Source organism: Colobus angolensis, unplaced genomic scaffold (assembly GCF_000951035.1).
Source record: "Colobus angolensis palliatus isolate OR3802 unplaced genomic scaffold, Cang.pa_1.0 Scaffold113, whole genome shotgun sequence".
In the NCBI taxonomy this organism is placed as follows: domain Eukaryota; kingdom Metazoa; phylum Chordata; class Mammalia; order Primates; family Cercopithecidae; genus Colobus; species Colobus angolensis.
In genome coordinates, this window is record NW_012112364.1 from 2,237,152 (window position 1) to 2,265,003 (window position 27,852).

A 27,852-nucleotide genomic window follows, 5' to 3' on the forward strand; every position below is an offset into this window, starting at 1 on the left:
CTTTTTGAAATGTATTTAAGGAATTTACCTATATCTTCATTCTTAGATGTAAATACTTATGGGTAGAACACATATAGCTTATATAGATATATATGTAAAGCTAGTTTTAAAATTATCCATCTAATTTATTCTGAAGTATTGACAGATGAAATTACAGGATGCTTGGGACTTACTTCAAAATAATGCAGAGGTCCAGTGGTAAAGTGAGGAGTACGGATGAAACAAAACTGGCCACAAGTTGATAATTGTTGAAGCTTGGAGATAAGTGTGGGATTTCGTTATCCAGTCTCTCCATCTTTGTATATATGTGAAAGTTTCCACAGTAAAACAAATATTTAAAAATTAGTTGATCAATAAATATTTCTGTTGGAATCAATGTGCTACAGAGATGTTGTAAATATTACAATCAGGTGTCAATCGTAAACTGTCATGCTATCTTTAACAAGTCTTAAAATAGCTCTTCATTCTAAAAGTATATTAGCTAAATTTTATCATAACTTCAACGGTTTTTAATCTTATTAATATCTCACACTAATGTTTGGTTTTGCCAAAATAGTAGAATTCTAAGACAAATTAAACATAGTTGGGGCTTGCGGGCTTGGGAGAGAACCAGATTTACTCATAGGAAATAGTCTTCTCTTCCACTGAGGTAAAACATGCCTTAATGAATGTTTCATTTTGACAGTAGTTCTGCCCTGGTACAGTGTTCTGTGTTCTTCCATGAGATGATCAGTCAGGTGCAGCAAAAGAGGAGATACAGGAGAGGTGCTGGGAGACAGAGTTTATTGCACTCACGGGTGTTACAGAGAGGTCAGCACATGTCATGCAGGGTCACAGGGGAAGTACCAGATTTTCCTCAGGAGGCAGAAGACAGAAAGAAAGGGAGAGTTTAGGCTATAGTCTTTACTGTGATTTTCCCAGGAAAAGCAGGGCAGGGCATGGTGACCAGTTTAGGACTGGCTAGTTTGAATAATTCTGGTGGGTTCTAAGCTATAGGGGGGGTCTTTAGTGGCCTGTTACATGGCTCTGGGATGATGAAGGCACCCTCTTCTGGGATGCACAAGCCAGATAGAGGAGGTGTGACTCTTCATTGGTTAAATTTTGTATCAAAGGCATGCTCTGGCCTAGTCCTTAGCTGTCTCTAAGAATTGGCTAGCCCTAGAAAGGCAGTCTCTCAGCAGTCAGAAGAGTTTTTAAGATGTGAAAACATCATAATATACAGAAGATAAAACTATAAATAATACATATAGCATAGTTAGGTAATGTTTAGACAAAAGATTTAAATTGCTCAGTATATGAAAGTAATAGAAATCTGGAGGTTGACTTGGGTCGACTGACAACATGACATTGGAGTCCCTGGAAGTTAATTGGAGGCGGTTTTGAGTGGAATAGAAAGCGAAAGAGAAGACACAATGGGATTTTCTACTAGGCAGGGCAAACCGGGAAGACTGTGTTGAGGTGAACCCGACAAAAACATCTGAAAGCTTTCAGGACACGCTTTCATAATTAAGTTCTAAAATTGCAGAGAAAACACAAACTACTCAAACATAAAAGGTGCTAGAACCAATAAGATAATTCAGTAAGTTAGTTAGATATAAGGTCAACAGAAAAATAGTTTTACCATATACTAACAACAACCAACAAGTAAACATAATAAAAATACACTATTTGCATTAGCAACCAAAGCCGTGTAGTACCCTAGGGGAAAAAGCAATCTGTATAATATTTTCATAAATGAAACAAAAACACTTTACTGAAGGACACAATGGGGACCTAAATAAATAGACTTCATATTCTTGAAAGGAAAAAGTCAACGATGTTTAAGGTCAAATTTACCCAAACCATTCATACAGTTCGTAACATTTTATTCAGAATCACAGTAGGAGTTTTTATTATGCGAAATTTAACAGGTTGAAGGCGAAGTATATCTGGAAGATTAAATGAGAACATTTTAAAAAATGTTATAAAAGAATACAGATGGGATTTGCTAATCCGGATATCAGAACACATCATAAAGGTGCAGCAATTCGACTAGTATGGTATTGAGGCACAAATGGTCAAACAGGTCCATGGGACAAGATGGAGAAAACACAAATAGATTCACTTTTATTATGAGATTTAAAATTAATAAAATGACATTTCAAATCAGAGGGCCGAGGATGACTTTTTTTTCTTTTTATGGCCATCTGAATGTTTGTTTCCCCAAAATGCAGATGTTGAAGCCCTAGCCCCCAGGGCCTCACAATGTGGCTGTATTTGGAGACAGGGTCTTCCAAGGGGTAATTAAGTTAAAACGTGTCCATTAAAGTCAGCCTCAATCCGTTCTGACTGGTGACCTTATAAGAAGAGGACCTGAGGACATCCAGAGAGACACCAGGAGCAAGCATGCCCAGAGGGAAGGCCACATAAGGACAAAGCGAGAAGGCCATTTTAAGTCCGGGAGAGAAGCCTCGGAAGGAAATCAGCTCTGCCTACACCTTGCTCTCAGATGTCCAGCCTCCACAAATGTAGGAAAACAGGTTTCGGTTTTTAAGCCACCTAGTCTGTAGTATTTTGTTAGGGCAACTCTAGCCATCTAATTCATCATCCAGTTGTCTCAGTACAATTTGTAGAATAATATTAGGGTCCTACCTCACACCATGTGCAAAATAGTGTTTACATGACTTGTCGACAAATGTTCAAAAAAAAAGATAGGCTGGATGCAGTGGCATAAGCCTGTAGCCCCAGCTACTTGAGAGACTGAGGTGGGAGAATCGCTTGAGCCTAGGAGTTTGAGTCCCGCTGGGGCAACACAGTGACTTTATATCTTAAATAATAATAATAATAAAATAGGTGATAAAATAAAATAGAAAACTTTTAATAATCTTATAAAATTATGATGATGCTATTATAAAAGCTAGCAGCCAAGTCAAAAGTAGTGAGGTTAAGTTAAAAAGTTTGATATTATAGTATGGGAAGGCCCTCAAAATCAACAGTTTCTAGGTTGGGTCTGTGTTTATCGAACTGCACATTTTTGATACTAAGTATATTCTCTCTTTAATTGACATGATTAATATTATCACTTACTTTTTGTGCACAGCTCAATCTATTTCAAGCAAAAAGAATTTAAGCAATATTTTGTTTCTAGACAAGGCATTGTTTCTAAGATTCGTAGTTCAGACAAAAATTCTTAATTTTCAATGAGTAGAAATGGTCAATAGTTTATATCATAGAAATAATTTCGACAAAATTTTGTTTAAAATTTTAGCCTCTACACATCTAAAAATATAAGGAATTGAGTTCTTTACATATTCTTGTATGTCGAACCAAGGTTAGTAAAAACAATGTGTTTCGAGTACTTAACTTTTCTTCAATGCTTTCTTCCTTTCATATACTCCTTATGTTCTTTATTGTATTTGCATTTTCTGGATGTCATGAGTGTTGCTTTACATAATTTTGGAGTTTGAGATGGAAAATTTGTTATTTCTGTTTTTAATTTATTCTCTTCAAATTTGAGGAATTCCCTAGGCAGGATATTTTTCAGATTCTTAGCCTAAATGGAATCGATAATTAAAAACAACTCATAATGTTTATTATACTTAATAAATTTTAAATACTTAATAAAGTTTTAATGTTAACACTAAAAATACTGATACACCATTTAAGCCTATAACTACTACAGTTGATGAAATAATCTAATTTCTATCTTCTATGATGTATTACTGTTTAAAATTTTGTGAGCATTTTGGCTCAAAGGCAATATAATGTCCCTGGTTTATGTAGCCAAAACTTACCATGTTTCTACTAAATATTAAACTGTTTTCATATTTACACATTTGAAAGTCCTTAGCAACTTTTAAAAATTTACAGCTTTCACAATAATTAATTATTGTAGTATATTTATACTTCTATTAGCTCATCACATTTTAGCATATAAAGAATACTAATATCTGAAAGCTGATATTCAAATATTAATAATAAATGTAAATAACAAGCCCTGTTCATATTATTGACTTTGTTACATAAGGTTTATATCATAAATTATGAAAAAGTTAGAGATGGTAGAAAAGAAGTTCAAATAGGAACTCAGCTATTGGACCTTCAGAATAATGGGGAAAAAAACTTGAAACAAAAAAAGGCAAACATGAAAATAATTATTGCCTAAAATTCTACTGTATAGAAATAACCACTTGAAGTATTTGTTAAAAATTCAATACACACCCCCACATACCCACACACACATTCACCTACAGAGATATAGGTATGCAATTTTATGTAATGGGATTCTACTGCAAATATTGTTCTAAAACCTGTTTTTGTCACTTAGCAATGTCATGTAAATCAATATAAATCTGCATAGTCATTTTTAGTGACTACCTGATAGTCAACTGAATAATTATCATACTTTTCTTAACCATTTTTTACTAGTAGATATTTACAAATAGACCGACTTTCACAGATACCCTAACACTATGATAAATAACTTTTTACATACATTTACATTTACTTGGTATTTATCTATCTTGTTATGGTAAATTCCTAGAAGTGTGAAAGCTGACAACGAGCTTCCAGGGGCTGGATGGTCAATTCAATGCCCCAGGGTACACATATATACACATGTGCTGCTCATAGTTGATCATTCCTGAGGGATAGACATCTGGCCCAAGGTGAGCCCTTTGGATCCCCTCTCCTTGGAACTTGAAACTTGAACGCAGAGGCAGAGACCTCAAGTCATCAAAACCATGTCATCATCTTATGAAGGTGTTGCAGAGAGAAAGTACTTTAATGTTTGCCAAGTTACTGTAGCTTCCCTGGCTCCTCTCTCCTACTTTCCTGGAGTCTTGGAGTCTCTATCTATCTATCCATTCATCCATTCATCCCTCATCTGTTCATCCATTTGTCTTTCTATCTATCCATCCACCTATTCATCTGTCTAACCATCCAACGACTTATACTTCTTTCTATCTATCTTTCTATCTATCTATCTATCTATCTATCTATCTATCTATCTATCTATCTATCTATCTATCTATCTAGTCATCCATCCATCCATCTCTTTCTCTCTGTATGCTGTCTCTTATTCTGTGGGCAACTGCAACAAATTAACCAGAGTAAAGCTTCTAGACCAAAGGGCACACTCTGTTTATGCTTTTATACAAGTGTCAAATCATTTTCCAGAAAGATTATGCTTGTTTACATGGACACTGTCAGTTTGAGGATTCACATTTCTTCATGTCCTCATTGATGATGGAATTGGTCCATCCTTTTAATCTTTGTCAACCTGCAAAGTGAAAAATCTCTTTTTGATTTCACTTCTTTGATTATTACTGAGGTTGACTTGTCTGTCTTTTTTTGCCCCTTTTAAACATAATTACTTGTTTGTGCCTTAGTTCTATTTTTATACCGTGCTATATTTTATTAATAATTTTTAAAGACTTTTTGTATACTAGATATATTAACACCTTTTTCACATGTGCTACAAGTATTTTTTTTTCCCAGTTGGTTATTCATATTTCTTTCTTTTTTTTTTTTTTTTTGAGGCAGAGTCTCGCTCTGTCGCCCAGGCTGGAGTGCTGTGGCCCGATCTCAGCTCATTGCAAGCTCCGCCTCCCAGGTTCCCGCCATTCTCCTGCCTCAGTCTCCCGAGTAGCTGGGACTACAGGCGCCCGCCACCTCGCCCGGCTAGTTTTTTGTATTTTTAGTAGAGACGGGGTTTCGCCGTGTTAGCCAGGATGGTCTCGATCTCCTGACCTCGTGATCCGCCCGTCTCGGCCTCCCAAAGTGCTGGGATTACAGGCGTGAGCCACCGCGCCCGGCCTCATATTTCTTTCTTAACAGAACTTTTATTTTTTTTACTGTAGTCAAATTACACTCATTGCCATTGTGTTCTCTGGTTTCTCTGTAAAGTTAAAACGGAGTTCTCTAGTCCAAGATTATATAACAGTTATCCTTATTTTCTTCTAATGTTTCCACAGTTTCATTTTTAAAAATTTTATTAATTTATTAATTTGTTTATAACAGCTTTATTGTGATAAAATTTACATATCATTTAATTCACCCAATTTAAAGTGTACAATTTGATGGTTTTTAGTATATTCACAGTTGTACAACCACCACCACAACCAATTTTAGAATATTTTCATTACCCCAAGAAGAAACTCCATACCCATACCCATTAGCAGTCATTCCCCGTTTCCCCAGCACTGCAACTTCCCTCAACCCCCCAACCCTAGGCAATCTTTTTTGTTTTAACTTTAAATCTTTCCTCTGGATGCAACTTATTTTGGTGTAAGGTATAAGATAGACACCCAGTTTATTTTCTAATTCGTTGACTAGTCATTTCACCCCCAAGTAATTTGTAATGATTTCTCCACGTTATATAAACCCCCATCTGTTACTTCAGTGTAATTCAGTGTAGTTAATGAGGGTCTACTGATTTGTCTTTTCTTACACTGGAACTGTAGTACCTGGCAGTTCTGATTTCTTATTTTATCTAAGTTCCTAAAAAATTAGAAAATCCAATACTTTCTAAATAGTTTTTATTTTATTTTTGTTTTTATTTCAGTTATTTAGTTCCAGTTTTATTGCACTGTGGTCAGAGAAACATAGAGTTAGTTATTTTTGTTATTTGAAAATTTGTTGGTTGATTGTTGTAAATTTCCCATGTTTGAAAGAATGTTTATTCTTCTCTATTAAGGGTACAGGGTTTGATAATACACAATAATATGCACACACCTCTCTCGACAAATATATATGTGGTATTTTAACTATAATACCCAAATTTTAAATATCCTTTTATTTGGGCAAAGACTGAAAGAATAATGTCAGTATTCCCCACCATTTTGTATCTGTCCATTCCTTCTATTTCCTCCATTTTTAAACCTTATCTATCCAATGTATTAACTGATGCGTAATGGCTTATTACACTTGAATCTTCATTTGTGGATCGTCCTCTTAATCTTTACAAGGTGATCCTCTTTTTCTCCCTAATATTTTTGAGTTTGAATTCAATGTTGTCCAGTATTAATACTGAAAACTCTTACTACTTGATTTTATGTCTTTCTCTTCCTAATTTTCCTCCTCTACATTTGGATAGCCATTTACCTGGAACTATATTTTGTAGGAATATTTCTTTTAAGTTGGGTTTTGTGTTTTGATCCATTCTATGTTTTCTGCCACTTATATTTATTATATATAATGTATATTTGGTATATTATATATAATGTATATATAGTATGTATAATGTATATTATATATAATGTATACATTATTGTTATATAATGTATAACAGTTCTGTTATTATGTTTTCTCTCTCTTTTAAAAGCAGCTTTCATGCTGTTCTTTTTGCTTTCTTCAATCCAGTGAGCAGAATTATCTGAGTGACCCAGAAAGCTCACTCTGGGTTGTCTAACCAGGACCTGTGGCTTGTTTAAGACTCCTTCTGCCCTGTCCGCCACTTAAACTGAAAGCGCTGCACCCAAGGCCCACTCTTCAAGGTGCCTATGGCTGGGCAGCTGGCTTTTCCATACAACCCATGGAAACAGATGACACCTGAGCCATGACTCTTGGGACCTAGCTTTCTGTCTATTCCCCTACTGACAAGGTTGTTCTCACCCTTTTCCTACCAGAATGGGAGCAACAGTTGGATGGGATCCCTTCAGACCCATTGCCCGTCCAGCAGCGGTGCAGGCTCTGGCTTGCCTTTCAGAGGCAGAATCGGGGACATGGGCCTTCCCTTGATGAGCCTGTTTGCTTTCTTTACCTGTACTGAACCCAGGTGATGTTGTAGAATTCATCCTGAATCCTGTTCTATATTATTGCCCCATCCTCCACCCCACATCACAGGGATAATTTGGGACGCATGCAGTTTCGATTTTAGTCTTTCTGATTTTTAAACCAGAAACTTGTTACACAAAGCAGAATTATTAGAAAAAAAGAAACATACCATGGGGGTTTTCTCTGTCTGTGACATGATCTAGTCATTTAGATGCAGATAGATTTAGGATTTTTTTGTTGTTTATTTTAGAGACAGAGCTTTGCTTCACCACCCAGGCTGGGGTGCAGTGGCACGATGACAGCTTACTGCCGCCTGCAACTCCTGGGGTCAAACAAGCCTCCTGCCTCAGCCTCCCAGATTTAAAATACCTTTTAATAATAAAATAACTAGGAGAGAGAAGGGAGAAGAATTGATGTCTCTTGTTACTTCTGAAACTATAAGACAGAGGTTGGTTAGGAGTTTTCTTTTTTTTTTTTTTTTTGAGACAGAGTCTGGCTCTTTTGCCTAGGCTGGAGTGAAGTGGTGCGATCTTGGCTCACTGCAACCTCTGCCTCCTGGGTTCAAGTAATTCTCCTGCCTTAGCCTCCCGAGTAGCTGGGATTACAGTTGTGCATCATCACACCTAGCTAATTTTTTAAATTTTTAGTAGAGATGGAGTTTTGCCATGTTGGCCAGGCTGGTCTCGAGCTCCTGACCTCAGGTGATCCACCTGCTTTGGCCTCCCAAAGTGCTAGGATTGCAGGCGTGAGCCACCACGCCCGGCCGGGACTCTTGTCGTAAGTATTACAAGCTAATAGAAAAATGTGGAATAAATCTTGCTTATTGCCTTAGCATATATGTACACCTAACTTATCATGTTTATTGATTATTGTTTATATTGCTCTATCGATAGGCAGGGATCTTTGTGTTTTCTCTGATGTATCTCAAGCACCTAGATAAATACTGGTATGCAGCAGCTACTCAATAAATATTTGCAGAGTGAATAAATGAACGAACGGTCTCAATCATTAGTGAAATAAAAGATGGTATTCTTTGTCATCTTTCCCTTTGGATGTGTTTAGATATTATGACTTGGATCCCTGGTTTTCCATGTTAACTCTACACATACTACTTAGTTCCTGAAATGGGGTAGACTATTCTTTTATTCTGAGATTGCTTTCAGGTAACAGTGAGTACTTTCAAAAAAAGACAAAATCTCTCTAGAAAAGGACCAGTGTTTTATAACTGTTTTATTTATAATCCATTTGTGATTTATAACTTAACTTTTCCTGTTTTCTACTAGTTGTTTTAGAGTTCCGAATATCAATGGAAAATTGTACTTTTCACCTACAGCACAGCCAAGTACAGTGTGTGGTCATTTCTCCCTCAATTTTTGTACCTGCAGTTTACCAAAGCTGCCAATGCTTTCTTCTTGTTCCTTACTATATTGCAGGTAATGTTTTTGAACATGTTGTTACATTAGGATTCTTAAAGAGTTTAAGGAAACACTTGTAAGAATTTCATTTAGCTGAAATTAGAGTTTCAAATTAAATTCAATGTAGAGAATAAATTTAAATACTCTAAGGAGAGAACTCTCAGCCAGGCGCAGTGGCTCACGCCTGTAATCCCAGCACTTTGGGAGGCTGAGGCGGGTGGATGACAAGGTCAGGATCGAGACCATCCTGGCTAACACAGTGAAACCCCGTCTCTACTGAAGATACAAAAAATTAGCCGGGTGTGGTGGCGGGCGCCTGAAGTCCCAGCTACCCAGGAGGCTGAGGCAGGAGAACGGCGTGAACCTGGGAGGTGGAGCTTACAGTGAGCTGAGATCGCGCCGCTGGACTCCAGCCTGGGTGACAGAGTGAGACTCCATCTCAAAAAAAAAAAAAAAAAAAAAAATGAGAACTATCTTCTTACAATATATAAGTCATTCAGTGAGACACTGAAATTCCATTTTGGGGCTGAAAAATACACGGATGCACAATAGATGCTCTGGCCTGCAGTTCATCCTCATCAAGATCTTTAATGACAAATTATTGGAGCAATTTGGTCATTTATGGCACCTCCAAAAAGGATAATTTTACTATATTTTGAAATAAAAAATTTAAAGGAAGTTCAAATAGTAGCTTAAATAGCATCTTTTCAAAACGAGTTAAACTCAAGGCTTTACATAATCTGGTTTATTCCTGTTTGTTCAACCTTATTTCTGGTATGAACCCCGCAATTTAACCAGATACGTTTCCTCCCATTTACTCAATTTTCTTCCTATATCCAGACTTTGGCACCTAAACCTAGAAGGCATTAATCTGTCTATGTCCTACCCATTCTTTCAAAATATCTTGGCTGGGTGTGGTGGCTCATGCCTGTAATCCCAGACTTTGGGAGGCCAAGGTGGGTGGATCATGAGGTCAGGAGTTCAAGACCATCCTGGCCAACATGGTGAAACTCCGTTCTCTACTAAAAACACAAAAATTAGCTGGGTGTGGTGGTGCATGCCTGTAATCTCAGCTACTCCGGGGGCTGAGGCAGGAGGACCACTTAAACCCGGAGTGGAGAGGTTATAGTGAGCCGAGATTGCTCCATTGCACTCCAGCCTGGGTGACAGAGCAAGACTCCATCTTGGAAAAAAATACATACAATGAAATAAAACATTTTACATCTTTAGTCTTTTTTTTTTTTTCTCGAGACAGAGTCTTGCTCTGTTGCCTGGCCTGGAGCACAGTGGCTCAATCTTGGCTCACTGCAACTTCCGCCTCCTGGGTTCAAGCAATTCTCCTGCCTCAGCCTAAGTAGCTGGGACTACAGGCGCGTGCCGCCACACCCGGTGAATTTTTGTATTTTTAGTAGAGACAGGGTTTCACCATGTTGGTCAGGCTGGTCTCAAACTCCTGACCTCATGATCCGCCCGCCTTGGCCTCCCAAAGTGCTGGGATTACAGACATGAGCCACAGCGCCTGGCCACATCTTTAATCTTTTAAAAGCTCTAAGCCATCCTCCTCCAAACTTCAACAAATGCTATAGTCCACGCTGATTTCTCCCTTCTCTAATGTCTATACCAATGATCTATGTTACATATTTTAACTAGTTTTGTTTCTCCCAGGAAGCTTTAAAATCATTGAGAAACAATGTCTTAGAAGCTGCTAAACTTTCAGATAAGAATTTGATAAACTTGTTGAATTGACCTTAAACGGGAGAATTTGATTCAGTAAACATGTATAGAGGACACATAGCATGTGTCAAAACCAGTTCATGGAATTAAACATTTAAGGATGAATGATTAGACATGCTGCCTGCCCCTGGAAAGCTCAGAGTGTAATGTATAAGATTTTATAAGACAGAGTATTTATAAAGTGCTGAAGGAACACAGCCTGCTTCTGGCTTGGGGGTGAGTGGTTTAGAAAAAGCTACTGAAAAGAGGTGACATTGAAGCCAAACATTAAAGAAGGAGGAAAGTAATTCCATGGGCCAAGGAAGGCCTCTGGGCACAGCACGCAGCATGAGCAAACGCATGGAAACTGGAGACACTGACTGCCTGTTTGGAGACAACTAGGAACCAAGGGGACAGTGGGAAATGTAGAACTTGCATACTGAATCCTTCCATGTATTTTGAATTGTGAAACATGTTGAATGTGTTACATATTCAAAAATAAATAAGTTACAAATATAAAATATTACATTTTTATCTAGTAAATGAAGTGTTCCAGAAAGTAAAAATTTTGTTTGGGCAGCATAATATAGAGTGGAAAAGCAGCTCAAGGTGTTAGCCGAGGCCAGGTTATAAAGAGGTTGGTGTGTTACCCGCAGAAGATTGGACTTCATCCTGGAGACAGTGAGAAGGCAGTGGCAGTCGTGAGCAACTCACTGACATGAACAGCTCTGGTGCCTTGTGTGAGGAAAAGACAGGAAAGGGTCCATGGGTAGAGGGACCAGCTTGAGCTGCACCCCAGAGAAATGGAGAAGAGGGAGACATACAAAAGGTGTTTCAAATGCAGTTCATTGAGAGTGTAAGCAATCCTAAAATTTCCCCCTTTTTTTCTTCTAGTACTCAGATTCCCTTTAACATTGTTATAATAACTATTGGGAGCTTTATTTCCCATATTCTAAACAGTGGGTAGTCCTAGAGCACTATCCGCAACTGATTCGTACCCAAGAAACATTATTCCCTTGGGTCTCCAAAAAATGTCTCCTCTGCCTAAAAAAAAAAAAAAAAAAAAAAAAAAGAGAGAGAGAGAGAAAAGGTTCAGTTAAGATGTCAGTCCATCTGGGCTGGGCATGATGGCTCACGTGTAATCCCAGCACTTTGGGACACTGAGGCAACTGGATCACCTGAGGTCAGGAGTTCGAGACAAGCCTGACCAACATAGAAAAACCGTGTCTCTACTAAAAATATAAAAATCAGCTGGGCGTGGTGGCGTCTGCCTGTAATTCCAGCTATTCAGGAAGTTGAGGGAGGAGAACTGCTTGAACCTGGGAGGTGGAGGTTGCAGTGAGCTGAGATTGTGCCATTGCACTCCAGCCTGGGCAACAGAGTGAAATTCTGTCTCAAAAAAAAAAAAAAAGAAAAAAAAAAAAGAAAAAAAAAGATATCAGACCATCCAGATTTAACTGTTTTGAAAAGTTGCTGTTTCAGATTAAGATTTTGATTTTGAAATATCCTTTCAAGACATAATAAAAGTATTCTACAAGGAAGGCAACCTGTGACTGAGGTGTTAAGTCATTGCACTGATGACTTTTCTATCACGTGATAGTGTCACACTCAAGGGAGAGTTTTAATATGCTAAGAGTTTCCTTCCCCTTTTAATTTAAAATGTCTATTGTCTTCATGCCCTGAGTCATGTCACTAGTAGTGTGACTTTGAGTGTAATAATACTGTGACTTTGAGCAAAATATAACAAGAATTGGTCATGAGATTAATAGTGTAACTCTGTTTTGCAGTAAATTCCAGATGTGTCTGTCTCCAACAAGAAAATATAGAACTCTCTTACTTTTGAGGATTTTTCTTATGATTTCAGGCATCGAAGAGGTTATAGAAGATTATGTAAGTTTACTGTCAAATAATGAAATGTTCTCAAAAGGATAGCTGTGTACATAAAGCTATTATTTGTTCCTCTTTTTTTCAGGCAGTTGATTAAAGTTGGTGTAATTCCTTTAAGTCTATAGTTGGTGTGAAGAGTGAATTAAAGTTTTGAGGTTTTAAATTTTAAGTTATATACTCTTTGGCTTATATATCTAAGAGACTAACAGGACTTATTAGCTGTCATAAGAACTACGATAGTATCTTTGGGGTTATAGTCCAACTGCAGGTGAAAGTCTTAAGCGTCTGAAAGGAATGTGCACACAAATTGTGCTGGATCTTCATTTCACCTTTAGCCTTGTCTCAGGTACAGGGACATATTTAACCTTGTTTTCTGTTTGCTCTGACCCTATCTGCTATGGCTTAGGTCACTCTGGTTCCTCCACACTCACAATCCTAATGATCATTTTCTAAAATCGCTAGCTATTGTTAAGCACAAGCTTCAATCTATCCTGGAAAGACATGACATCACTAAAATCTATTCAATGTTGTCCTTTCCATTGGTTTATAATATGAAAGAATCATTAAAACTTGATCAGAAGCTTTAGGTTAAGTTGGGCAAAATCCAGAATTGCTAATTGTGCGTTTAACAAAATATGGTTAAACACAAGTAACATGTAATATGCTAACACTTCAAGTGTATAATACTTACTGTGTACCAGACACTCTCTACTCACTGTGTGTGTATATATATATAAATATATGTGTATACACATTATATATACACTGTATATGCGTGTTTGTGCTCATTTAAATTGAGATAGACAAGTTAATGGCTGATGAGGTTGCATTAGTGAGGAGCAGAGCTAGGATGTCAACCAAGGCATGCTGGCTCCGGAGTCCATGTGCTTCTCCACCTCGCTCTACTTCCTCCGATAGGACAAATCTCAGTCAAGGGAGTCAGGTAAGGGCAGAACGAAACTAAAATCAATTGTAGCCAAAGAGGACTTCACAATTAGGTTGGCTGCCTCTATTCTTTCTTTCTTTCTTTTTTTTTTTTAGATGGAGTCTCGCTCTGTCGCCCAGGCTAGAGCGCACTGGCGCGATCTCGGCTCACTGCAAGCTCCGCCTCCCGGGTTCACGCCATTCTCCTGCCTCAGCCTCCTGAGTAGCTGGGACTGCAGGTGCCGCCACCACCTCGCCCGGCTAATTTTTTGTATTTTTAGTAGAGACGGGGTTTCACTGTGTTAGCCAGGATGGTCTCGATCTCCTGACCTCGTGATCTGCCCGCCTCCGCCTCCCAAAGTGCCAGGATTACAGGCGTGAGCCACCACACTCGGCCGGCTGCGTCTATTCTTTCTTAAACCTACTACATCTTGTATTACAAATTGAATTATTCAGATTGAACTTTGGATGTAATGAAATTTTCCCCAATAACAGAAACGACATATGGCAGACAAAATAGTTAACACAAAGAACACAAAAGGTAAGTGTGATGATTAATTTTGCATGTCAACTTAAGTGGGCCACAGGGTACTCAGATATTTGGTCAAACATTATTCTAGGTGTTTCTGTGAGGCTGTTTTTGGATGAGATTAACATTTAAATAGGTAGACTGAATAAAGAAGACTATATATCTACTCCATGATGTGGGTGGGTTTCATCCAATCAATTACAGGCCTGAATAGATCCAAAAAGCTGGCTATTCTCTGAGCAAGAGAGAATTCCTCCTGCATGTTGGCCTTCAAACTAGGACAGTGGCTTTTTCTTGCTTTTGAACTGTAACAGAAGCATTGGTTTTCCCTGGATCTGCTGGCCTTTGGACTGGAATTACACCATTAGCTTTCCTGGGTTTCCAGCTTGTCAACTCACCCTACAGATCTTGGGACTTGCCAGCTTCTGTAACCACATGGGCCAATTCCTTATAATATATATAATATATATTTATTATACATTTTTACATATTTACACATATCTCTCTCTGTCTCTCATATATATATATATATAAAGATATTTATACTATTGTTTCTATTTCTCTGGAGAACACAGACTAATACATATTTTGGTACCAAGAGTGGTTCTACAGGAACAGAATTTTGAGAATAAGTTATTTTAACTGATTCTGGGATTTCTGGAATGTGTTCCCTAATATGACTAGATTTAAAAATGCTAATGACTTTCTTCCCAGTAGGAAAGGGTGCACTGATAGTTCATGGCTATCGATATTTCTGGCAATAGAAATATGTAATTCTCATAATTAGATCATTGTAATCCATCACTTATAAGAAGCAAGGATCTGGGTACCTGTGTGGCATGGTTTGGATCCGTGTCACCACCCAAATCTCATCTCAAATTATAATCCCCATGTGTCAAAGGAGGGACCTGGTAGGAGGTGATTGGATCATGGGGGCACTTTCCCCCATGCTGTTCTCATGATAGTGAGTGAGTTCTCGGGAGAGCTGATGGTTTTAAAATGTGGTGCTTCCTTGCTCTCTTGCTCGTTGTCTTTCCTGCCCTCATGTGAAGAAGGTGCTTGCTTCCCCTTGGCCTTATGCCATGATTGTAAGTTTCCTGAGGCCTCCCCAGCCATGTGGAACTGTGAGTCAATTAAACCTCTTCCTTTATAAATTACCCAGTCTCAGGTAGTTCTGTATAGCAGTGTGAAAATGGACTAATACACTGTATATTACTCTTAAACATTTTTGTCAAACTGATAAGTATAATGAGGTTGATCTATTGTCCTAATGTCACTGGACAAAGTGGAGAAAGAAGGGAAATAACTCAGGGATTTGAATTCCCAGCTAAAGTGCCACACAAATGACCTGAGAACTTTCTTGTGTATCCTAAAGGAGACTCTTGTGTCCTGTAGCCACAGAGCTGAGATTGCTGAAAATAAGACCCAGAATCTTATCCTACAACTGGCTGAAGGATAACACAAATTGAACTCCCATCTTCACAGGATGTCTACTCTTAAAGTGAGAACATGGATTGGGAAAGAATGGGATCCTAAAAGTTGGGATGAGGATATGTGGGAAGACCCTGATGAAGCTGAGGACGTTGACTCATAAATTTTGATGGGTCTTCTTTGTCAGTGGAAGCAGCCTGTCTACCCTCCACCCCCACCTCATAGAAGCATCCTGTTCACACCCAGTGGTATAAGTCTCTCTACCTCCATTAGTATCAGCTCCTCCACACACAGTGGTATATGCCTTCCCACCTGAATCTGAAAATACTAACCTAACATTCCTGAAGGAACTTTAATAGCCTCCTCTGAGAGAGTTGCCTTGCAAGACAATGCTCATTCTCCTCATGACTCATCCCCATCACCTCTCTTTGTTTTTAGACTTATAACCAGATTTAAGTCCCATCGAGACCCTAAAGGTATAGTGTATACCAATGAGGGAGTGCACTACACTTCAAAAGAAATACTTGAATTTCCTAATATGCACAGGCAGAAAGTTGGGGAACATGTGGGGGAATGGGTATTAAGAGTGTAGGGTAATGATGGGAGAAACATAGAGTTGGATCAGGCCGAATTGATTGATATGGGCACTGTGTTAGTCCATTCTCACATTGCTGTAAAGACATATCTGAGACTGGGTTATTTATGAAGAAAAGAGGTTTAATTAGCTCACAGTTTTGCAGGCTGTAGAAGAAGCATTGCTGGTGAGACCTTAGGAAACTTACAATCATGGTGCATTTCAAACAACCAGATCTCATGAGAGCTCTATCATGAGAACAGCAAGGGGGATGTCTGCCCCCATGATTCAGTCACCTCCCATCAACCCTCTGCTCCAACACTGGGAATTACAATTTTACATGAGATTTGGGTAGGGACACAGAGTCAAACCATATCAGATCCATTAAGTAGACACTGTGCATTTAATTTTGCAGAATCTTGGGAGTTGTAAAGGATTCTAGCTACTGGGGATGGTTGGCTGAAACATAGATGAAAAGGTGGTCCATAGAGAATGAGGTAGAAGCATCAGAGTTGCTTTGGTTTAATACAGAAGGAAGGATTCTAAGGCTTAGGGTGATTTGATGCTAGAGTGTATCTGTCATTTAAGATCTATTCAGTGACCCTAGGATGGTCCAGAAAACATACCTTTCACCATGACTGTGAGAAATAAAATTGTGAGTAGAGCTCTGGCATCCTTAAAGAGTTCTGTGATCACTCTTCTCTGTAGGCCAGACCTTACAGTAGGAACTATGATCACTTAATTGGAAACCTAAATGCAATGGGAATAATTTGATCCCATGGTGGCCAGGGCCAAGTGGCAGCACCCAACCACCAAAGGCAAGGTAGGTGTGGTTACCATAATGAACAGCAGTGTCAATGCAACAAACAGAATAGTCTGACTTCCAGAAACCTGTGTTGTTGAGTCCCCTTGAGAAAAGACCCAGTATACTGCCAAAAATTTATACTGTTAGTACTTCTCCCAACCTTTCCCAAAGGGATCTATAGCCTTTTAATCAGAATGACTGTGCATTGGGGCAAAGGAAATAATGAGACCTTCCTGGGGACTTTTGGACACTATTTCTGAATGGACAATGATTCCAGAAGACCCAAAATGTCACTGTGGTCTACCATTTAGAGTAGGGGTTTATAGAGGTCAGGTGATCAATGGAGTTTTTGTCTAGGTCTGTCTCACAGTTGGCCCAGTGGGTCTCCAAACCCATCCTGTGGTTATTTCCCCAGTTCTGGAATACACAAGCAGCTGGAAAAATCCTCACATTGGTTCCCTGACCTGTGGAGTGAGGTCCATTGTGGTGGGAAAAGGCAAGTGGAAGCCACTAGAACTGCTTCTACCTAGGAAAATAGTAAACCAAAAGCAATCCTGCAATCCTGCGGGGATTTCAGAGATTAGTGCCCCATTGTATCAGTTTGTTCCACACTGGTAGAAAGACATACCTGAGACTGGATAATCTATTTTAAAAAAGAGTTTTAAGTAGCTCATTGTTCTGCAGGTTTCTGCTTCTGGGCAGACCTCCGAAAACTTACAATCATGGTGGGAGGTGAAGGGCTGACAATTGTTCTCTACTTGCTTGTTAACAGAAAGACTTGGTTCAGGTAGCCATACTTTCTTCACGTTAGTCAACTCAAAGTAAGTCCTGTTTTTGGTTTAAGCCAATTATGATGGCTCTCTTTCTGCATCTGTGACTAGTTTAGAAGTGGGCATGTGACTTCATTCTGGCCAATGAGATTAGAGGGGAGTTCTGCAGAAAAGCTTGTAGGAGAGATTGTTTTCCTATGAAGAAGGAGACCAGGAGCCATGGCCTCTTTCTGCTTCGGGATGTTTCTGTACCTGGATGTGATACCTGGAACTGCTGCAGCAATTACGTGAGCACAAGAGGAGCCAGCCTGGGTGGAGCCGCAAGGCCAATGCTCAGGATGGTGAAACAGAGCGATGGGAAAACCTGGGTCCCTGCAGTGGTATCTTTGAGCGGCTGTCTCAATCAGCAATCGGGCCACCCTTAATAATAAGGTGCCTTATTATTTAAGCCACCTTAAGTCAGGGGCTTCTGCTCAGTGCAGCTGAAGTCATCCCAATTTACCTAACATAAACTACTTGAAAAAGTACCAGATTACCATATTTGAAATGCTAGCATTTATCATTTTCAAACCTTTAAAACTTTTGCCCTCATAAACTTTAAACATTAGAGCATCCAAAAAGCAAACACGCAAACAGAAAACCACCTAAACTTTGAGGGAGAAGTACTCTCACCATCAATGTTAGGCAGTTCTTTAAGTCAGTTCATATATTTTGAAAGATCACAGGTTGATCTACACTGGTGCTATAAAAAACATCTGAGCAGTGCGTTTTTACAATTTCTTTCTAGTTTTTGCCCAAGACCTAATTCTAATACGAACACATAAGCCATTGGTAATGTGAACCGGATAATATGCATTTACTGTAGGTCACATCACATGTTTAAACACTTCTGGAGAACTCCAGATCATGTGATAAATGGCCTTCAGTGGCAGAGTAGTTGACTTTCTCAGAGAAAGAGGCAGGAGCTGGTAACACTCTCAAAAGGTGGCTAAGATGCCCTTGAATTGTGTCCAGCCAATCATAAAATTGCAAGACAAAAATAGAGAAGAAAAGATTGGAAGAGAATACAGAATCCTCACGGGCCCACCATACCAGTGTACCCAGCACAAGAATTATCTGCAGCTTAAGGAGAAGGTGTCCCATGCACTAGTGGCCATGATCATTACTGGTAACGCCCCCAGTACATGAGCTGTGTTTACGTATTAACAAAGATAAAAAGAAACCCAACCAAACATCATCACCTCTCTAGAAGTTCAAAGAAGAATAGCTTGGCCGTAGAGAAATAGGCTTGGGAAATGCTGTAAAACAATGTATATGAAGTGAACCAAGCAGAAGCCAAGAAATGGTAGAATACATTGAAAAGAGAGTCGCCCCCCATCACAACGTAGTAAAATCCTTGTCTTATCGCAACATGACGCAATGCAGCAGCCTCCTGGGGTCTGAGCACATTGCAGCAGGAGCTTTCTTTCTACTATTTCAGGTTTTGTCAAGTAAGACTGAGGAGCCTGTGCAACATCCACATGGAGATATAAAGGGAGCAGCTGAGCGCACAGATGGAGAGCGCAGAGAAGGGGCTGCAGGCAGAGATCTCAGTCATTGGTCTACAGGAGGCTGCATGAGCTGGCTGAGGAGAACTGAGAGTAAGAGAAGGAAACCAAGGCCTGAATCTCCAGATGTCTTAGAATACTTGCTATTTGTATAACACAACCCCAATCTTAACCCCCAAGTCTTCAGTTAATGTCTAAAACACACCACCACTTTAGTAGTGTTTGGGAAATCTGCAGAAAATGCCTGGGTTCTATTTTGGGGTCAGCAGACACAGAATGACTGTAAGTGAAAAGGGAACTTCTGCAGGGTCACCAAGAGCAACTCACTGAAATCTCTAAAAGGGGCTGGGCTCCCAGCAGGATGTGTGGGGAATGGGAGAATGGGAGGAGGTTGAGTCAATATATTTTTTTGCTGTTGCTTGTTTTGTTTCGTTTTTTTGAGACGGAGTTTTGCTCTGTGGCCCAGGATGGAGTGCAGTGGTGAGATCTTGGCTCACTGCAACCTCTGCCTCCCAGGTTCAAGCAATTCTCCAGCCTCCCGAGTAGCTGGGACTACAGGCACATGTCACCACGCATGGCTAATTTTTTTGTACTTTTAGTAGAGATGGGGTTTCATCATGCTGGCCAGGCTTGTCTTTAACTCCTGAGTTCAAGTGATCTGCCCACCTCAGCCTCCCAGAGAGCTGGGACTACAGGTGTGAAGTGAGCCACTGCGCCTGGCCAGTTAATGTGAATTTAATGTCAGCACATAGAGTGTCTTCAGCTGACACGTGGCTCACTTGAGCAATTTTCAGTCATATCAGGTGTATGATATGACTGATTAGCCAATACTTTCATCTGCATGTGTATTGTAATAAATGTTTCCTATGCAGCCAACTCTGCCACACATTTGCTGGGGCCTGGGATGACAGCAGGAAACAAAAACCTGTTGCTTGAGCTCATATAGGTTATAGTCAGGTCAGGGAAAAATTATTAGATACATAATTTGTTTTTACAGAGTGTTATCAATTCTCAGAAAAATTCCCTGTCCCCAGCCAGGAAGCTCCTTGAGAAAAGATTTCCTAACACAAAAACTAACCCAACTATGGACCATCCTAGGTAAATCATTTCGGAAAACTTCCTGCTCCAAAACTCCCCGCCAAAGTGTCTTCTTTGCTCAGGAAGACTTTTATTTTGTAAGGCTCCCTCTTGGGATGGAACTTTCTAAAGGCAAGTGTCTGCAGTCTCTTTCCAGCCTGCCTTTCTCAAGGCTATTTGCTCAGACTTTCTGTTTGCTGTTTGTTTGGTTTTCCTAAGAAAACCAAGGATACTAGATAGAACCCATGGTCCGTCATTTTCCTTTCAATACAGGCCAGCCACTTGCCACGTGTGGCTTTGGGTGTTTCCTCCACTCTGCTGACTTGTGTACGTGGTCCACTGCTGACCCTCAGCTCAGGCAGAATAAAATGCAATCTCCACTAGGAAATATGCGATTACACACCAACTACAAGATCAGGCTTTTCCTGAATGTGATTTTTTACCCCTCACATCAGTATTTTTTTTAAAATTAATCAATCTCAGATGAGATGCCACTATGTTGCCCAGGCTGTTTCGAACCCTGTGCTTAAGAGATGTTCTGCCTCAGCCTCCTGCCTACTGAGTAGCTGGGACTATAGGCATGTGCACTGCACCTGCCCAAGTCAGGATTTGTCAAGTTATCCTAAAGACGACATTTATGGAACTATGCCCAGAAAGACCAGCCACATCTAATACTTAGAAAAAAACACAAAAATTTAGATACCCCTGGATAAGTCGCTTCTCAAGCATTTTACTTCCACAGAACCAAGAAAAGCCACCTGCCCCTAAGGCCTCTTGGGGTTTTCATGTCGAGGAATCATCCTTTCTATGCAGGTGGGAGCCGGAACCACTCCAGGTCCCAGAAAAGAGAACTCGCTATATGGTTTTCGTTCGTTTGTTTGTGTGTTTTAATGTCCAGGGTGATCCTGAAATTTGCACGAGGAGTCAGCCTTGATTTTTGGAAGCCTCGCAGTTGCAGTTCACAGCCACCCATGCTTGTAACTCTGGGCTTTTTAGGGTGGAGTGAGGACTTGGGACACTCTTCAGCTGACTCAAAGGGAAACCAGCTTCTGGACGTAGCCAGGGGGAATGTGCTGCTCTCTCCCGATGACACACCATGTTCCTGGTTCATTCAGTGGGTACAGCCGAAGATTGTTTTACCAGGCATATGTCACATTCTTTTAATTCTTGGGAAAAAGTAAGGCATGACTGTCGGGTTCATCTGCTGCATCTCAAAAGGGCAGAGACACTGTGTTTTGAAAATACTATCCCTGGACCATGAGAGCATGAAGGACGGGAAGCTGTGGACTAAAACCTGCTTCCATTCTTCCCACTGTTCTGGGTTCACTTATGTCAAACCAGCGGTGTTAGTCAATAAAAAGTGTTTCTTCTTCCTTTGAATACAATTGAATTATCTTGATATTTTATTGGTAAGATAAGTTTTATTAGCTGTTATGCCTTATGACGTTTTTGAGCAGCCACACAAATTGTGCTCTGAAAAGCAGTGCATTTGTGATTATAATAAATCAGTGTCGGAAAGAATGAACAGGTGGCTTTCTGATGGAAATACTTTTTATTTATTTATTTATTTATTTATTTATTATTTTTTTAGATGGAGTCTCACTCTGCCACCCAGGCCGAAGTGCAGTGGTACAATCTCAGCTCACTGCAACCTCCGCCTCCTGGGCTCAAGAGATTCTCCTGCCTCAACCTCCTGAGTAGCTGGGACTATAGGCGTGCACCACCACACCCGGCTAATTTTTGTATTTTTAGTAGAGATGAGGCTTCACTATGTTGGCCAGGCTGGTCTTGAACTCCTGACTTCAGGTGATCTACTTGATCTACTCACTTCAGCCTCTCAAACTGCTAGGATTACAGGCATGAGCAACTGCGCCCAGCCCAGGAATACATTTTCATTGAGGGGAAGAGGGAGTTGGTGGAGACTGACAATAAGGTACTCTTGAGGAAATATAGAAGGATGGGTAAATATCAGCACATGAGAAGTTGCTTCACAAAAATATCCAACCTACTGACAAATGAGTTGTAGAGTATTTCATGATATAATAGCAGTAATAGTTCTATGTCTGTGAGACCTCCTTGCATCATTTTTATCTTGGTCACTTCAAATCCTATAAACAAACATTTACTGGGATCTCCTGTGCAGCGGGCATGATTCTGGGGGCTTGGTCTTAAGGCTTAAGGAGGTGGAGGAGATCAGGCTTCCAAAGAACAGGTGAATAAATGGATTCATTGAGTTGTGGTGGTTCTATTTCCCCTTCCCACCAAAACCGCATGCAGGAAACATTTCCTCAAAGTCTGTGGTGTGAATTTTAATTTTGTCTACATTCTTAGGTTTAAGAGAATTTTAAACATCAAATTTTAGCAGCTTCTGGTAGAACTGGAAGAGCAGATACAGGTAAACCATTTTCTTCACTAGTTTGATCACATTATTTGATTGGTTCTCTAAAATGGGATTTCTTTTCTTTTCTTAATGGCCTCTTGTTTGTTTCCCGAGAGATGCTTATTCTACCATGCGTCTTCCAGCTAAACTAGATTGGAGCAACACTGAACTCCAGGTCTAGTCAGGTTCTTCTTCCTCCCATGGTCCAGCGTACACAAGGGCTTCCCACCAAGTGCCCACCTCTGGTTCTCCTCCTGTCCTCACAGTTTTCCTCTTTGGCCATGGTCTCTGCTCAGCACTAGTCTTCACTTGCACATACTCTGCTGCAGTTTATAGGCACACAGCCCTGGTCCCTGTCCACCCGGTAATAATTTCAGAAGATCTCCCACGTTTATTCACGGGTAGCAGGCACCTCATCACATCCTCCAGCTCCTCTTGGCGTCCTTAATTAGCCCCATATTGCAGCCAGAGTAAATCCCATGCACACAGCCATCAGCAAACACCAAGCCTCTGTCTACCACACTTAAACATTTAAATTATTGTCATAATAATAAAAGAGGAGGAGGAAGCTTTTGTAAATAAGGATGATGAATTAAAATTCACTGTGATGTAAATTGGCGGGATTTTCTCTGAAATGATTGAAAAATCTTTGGATGCTGCAGGTCGGGCCAGTAGACACTGGGGGGCATGAGAGACATTTCTCCCGTTCTCAGCCCTGTCCCCGAGCTTGTGAAGGCAGAGCATACTTGCTTCCAATGCGATCCTTGCAGCTTTTCCACCCATCTGTATTTGTTTTTTCAATTTTTATGTATTTTTCTATCACAAACTTTGATTTTTTACCCCCTGCACTGTGTAAGAATCTATGCATTAGCTGAAAATAAAACATCTGGGCCAAAAGAATACTTTTCTGTTCCACGTAACTTGCTCCCAAAGCAGTGGCCGAGCACCCGATGGCAGCATCCTTCTGCTTCAGAATCTTAGGGTGCATTGAAAAGGTGCTTCAGTAGCATTCACCGTTTTAAAAACAAATATCACATATAACATTTTTAACCTTTTTAACATTTTTAAAATGCACATAACAACTTAAAACATTATTTCTGTTTTTTCTGTAATAATACTGGAAATTTCAAAAGAAGGCTTTTATTGATTTGTGCGTTCCGTTCTGCAAGTAGTCACTGATCTTATAACAATGAATTTTATCCTCCAGGAGTTCTGGCCTGTTTTGGTTGGGGAAGTGTCAGCTGTGGTTTGGGAGGATGAGAGTTTATGATGTAACCAATTGGAGACAAATGAAAATATTCAGTTTGCTTCTCCTGTAGTCTCTGTCTGCCCTCCATCCAACCTGTCCAAGCCACCTGCAAACTCCCAGTGGAGTTATCTTCTGGAGCTTGACCTTGGCAGACGATGCTAGCCACAGCTGAATGCTCTTCCCAGCTCCATTCCACAGCCACTCTCCAGGTGCGGCCTGCCAGTCAGGAGGACTTCTCAGTCCTTTGTGTTTTCAGACTGGTCTGTCTTTGCAGAGTCCCCTCCTCCTGCTTGAAACCCCCCTCCCTCTTCTTCACCTAGCTTGGGACTCTCGTCTTCAGGGGAGGTTTCTTCACCGCTCCCCTCCTCTATGCCCAGGTTGAACAAGATTCACCATAGCACTCACTACGTCTCATTTAATTCATTATTTATCACATTTGTTTCCTTCCTATAGGTTAAGTATCTTTTTACTTTTATATTCTGTGTTAGTTTACCACCTAGTAAGTGCTCAATAAATGTCTGCCGAGTAAATAAAATAATGGCTAATTTGATCCAGCAATCCTACTTCTAGGCATATATACCCCCAAAAAGCGGTAAGTTTATCAAGATATCTGCACTCCCATGTTTATTGCAGTCCTATGCACCACAGCCACAATGTGGAACCAATGTAAGTATCCATCAACGAATGAACAGGTAAAGAAAATGTGAGATATATACATAATGGAATACTCATCAGCCATAAAAAGAAGGAAATCATATCATTTGCAGCAACATGAATGGAGCCAGAGGTCACTGTGTGAAGTGAAATAAGCCAGATACAGACGAATATTGCATGTTCTCACTCATATTGGGGAGCTAAACACATTGATCTCATAGAGCAGAAGTTAGAGTGATGGTTACCAGGGACTGGGAAGGGGTGGGGGGAGAGGAGGGATGAAGCGAAGTTGGTTAATGGGTTCAAACATACAGTTAGAGGAAATAAGGTCTAGTGTTTTTTAGTACAGTAGGATGACTACAGTTATCAATATTATGTATTTCAAAATAGCTGGAAGAGAAGATTTGGAATATTCTCAACACAAATAAATGATGAATAGGCCGGGTATGGTGGCTTATGCCTGTAATCCCAGCACTTTGGGAGGCTGAAATGGGCAGATCACGAGGTCAGGAGATCGAGACCAGCCTGGCCAACATGGTGAAACCCCATCTCTACTAAAAGTACAAAAATTAGCTAGGCATGGTGGCAAGTGCCTGTAGTCTCAGCTACTTGGGAGGCTGAAGTAGGATAATCGCTTGAACCCAGGAGGCAGAGGTTGCAGTGAGCCCAGATCACGCCACTGCACTCCAGCCTGGGTGACTGAGCAAGACTCTATCTCAAAAAACAAACAAGCAAACAAAAAGAAAGAAATGATAAATGTTTGAGGTGATGGATACCCCAATTGCCCTGATTTGCTCTACGTATTGTACGTATGCATCAAAGTATCATATGTAGCCCATAAATATGCATATTAGGTATCAATAAAAAATACAAGTTATGGCAACACTAATGGGATGATTCATGGGTAAACTTTTCTGCACGCTTAGTGTCCTCAGGCAGTGAATGATTGGCAGGTTTTAACTGGATGTTTGAAACTCATTTTTATGGAGAACAATGAATTTGGAGGGGAAAAAAGTCCAGATCTGAGGAATATTGAATCGGTTGTGTCTGTGGTAAAAGGCACTTCTGATTTCCATGCGGTATTGCACAGAGCGTTCCTGAATGTAACCAGACAGTTCACCCAGGCAAGCGGTCAACAAGGAACGCACCTTCCCCGGAGTCTGCAGGGGCTGGATTTCATCTTCTTTTTCAACTAATTCCACAGTCCCTCCAATCCCCAAAAGCTGAATTTCTTGATTCTAATTTCAGAAGGAGCTTTGTTACAATTAACTAAATTTTAGGCTATCAGACCAAAACATTATAATATAGGAAGTAAAATAATATCACTTTTCCTCACACATTTCTTCCCCTGTATGTGCCATTTCCCAATTCTGAGGAAAAGAATATTTTAAAACTTTTTTTTTTTCCCTGTACATAATACACAGTCCCTCCCCATCTCACACACTCCTTTTGTCCAGGTTTAAAATAGCAGCTCCAGCTGGTGGCAGACAGGCTTTGGGGATTTTAAGCCACGAATCAATTTCGCAGCTGGAGGCAAAGCACTTTGCTTGGAAATAGTTTTCACATGACACACAAGGTGCTTCGACCTCCTCAGAGCAGCCACAGGATTCCGCTGAAGGAGAGGGGAGGCTGCTGACCTGCACCAGAAACCAGGGGAAAGTGAGGTGGTGGCAGGAGGTCACAGCCACGGGCAGGCCACAGCCACGGGCAGGCCAAGGGCAATCACTAGCTACCTTCACCCAACCTTTTTCTCCCCTACACTTTCATTTTTAACAAACTGAGACACAGAACAAGGAAATTCCAACTTCTGCAGGAACCTCTGGGAGCAGAGAACAAGGAAGGCCACAGCTGCCTGGTTCCACCTTTCTGGACTGAGAGTAAGACCCACACTTAAAGCACAGGAAGGAGGAAACCTCCTTTGGAATGACGCTGTTCTCTTACCTGGTGGTGCTCAGGCTTCAGCAGGATCAGTATCATGGAGAGTGTGTTGGAGACTGGGCGCGGTGGCTCACATCTGTAATCCCAGCACTTTGAAAGGCAAAGGCGGGCGGATCATTTGAGCTCAGGGGTTCAAGACCAGCCTGGGCAACAGGGCGATACCTCGTCTCTACAAAACACACAAAAATTAGCTGTGTGGAGGCATGCCCCGTAGCTACTCAGGAGGCTGAGGCGGGAAGATCACTTGAGCCCAGGAGGTGGAGGCTGCAGTAAGCTGAGATCGTATCACTGCACCCGAGCCTGTGCAACAGAGCAGGAGTCTGTCTCAAAAAAAAAAAAAAAAAAAAGTGTATGTTAGAGCCCAGATTGCTGAGCCTGACTTGAGTTCTGATTCCACGGGCCGAAGCGAGACCCGAGAATCCGCCTTTAACAAGTTCCCAGGTGATGCTGATGTTGCTGGTCCTCAAATCACTTTGGGAACCACTGATCTTATCTACCCCGTCCATTTGCCTTCTATCACTGGCATCCTTACTCACAGGCTAGTTGACTTCATTTGTGCCAATCTTACAAACACACTGCTTCATTCCCCAACAACTTCCCCTCAAATGGCAGTTTAGTTGAATCTGAGGAGACCCATGTGGTCACATTAGTGCTCTAATTTTAGAGTAACTACGTCAGGAGTGTAACAGAAAGGACTGTATTGCAAAATAATTTTAAGAGGCTGGACATGGTGGCTCACGCCTGTAATCCCAGTACTTTGGAAGGCCAAGGCAGGAGAATCGCTTGACCCCAGGAGTTCCAGACCAGCCTGGGCAACATAACAAGACCCTGTCTCTACAAAAAAGAAAAAAATCAGCTGTGTGTGGTGGCTCACACCTGTAGTCCCAGCTACTTGGGAGGCTGAGGTGGGAAGATCACTTGAATTTAGGAGTTCAAGTTTACAGTGAGCCATGATTGTGCCACTGCACTCCACTCAGGGTGACAGAGCAAATCTCTGTCTCAAAAAAAAAAAAGAAAAAATAAGAGATTTTTCTTTAAACTGCAATATATATTTCACTGAAACGTGTTTCATCAATTCAATAAACTTTTACTGAGTATCTGTGTGTCAGTATGTGATGGGATTATAGTACTTCCTGCTATCAGACCCTTTTCCCAGAAAATCATCAAATTAATACTATTTTTTTGAGATGGAGTCTCACTCTGT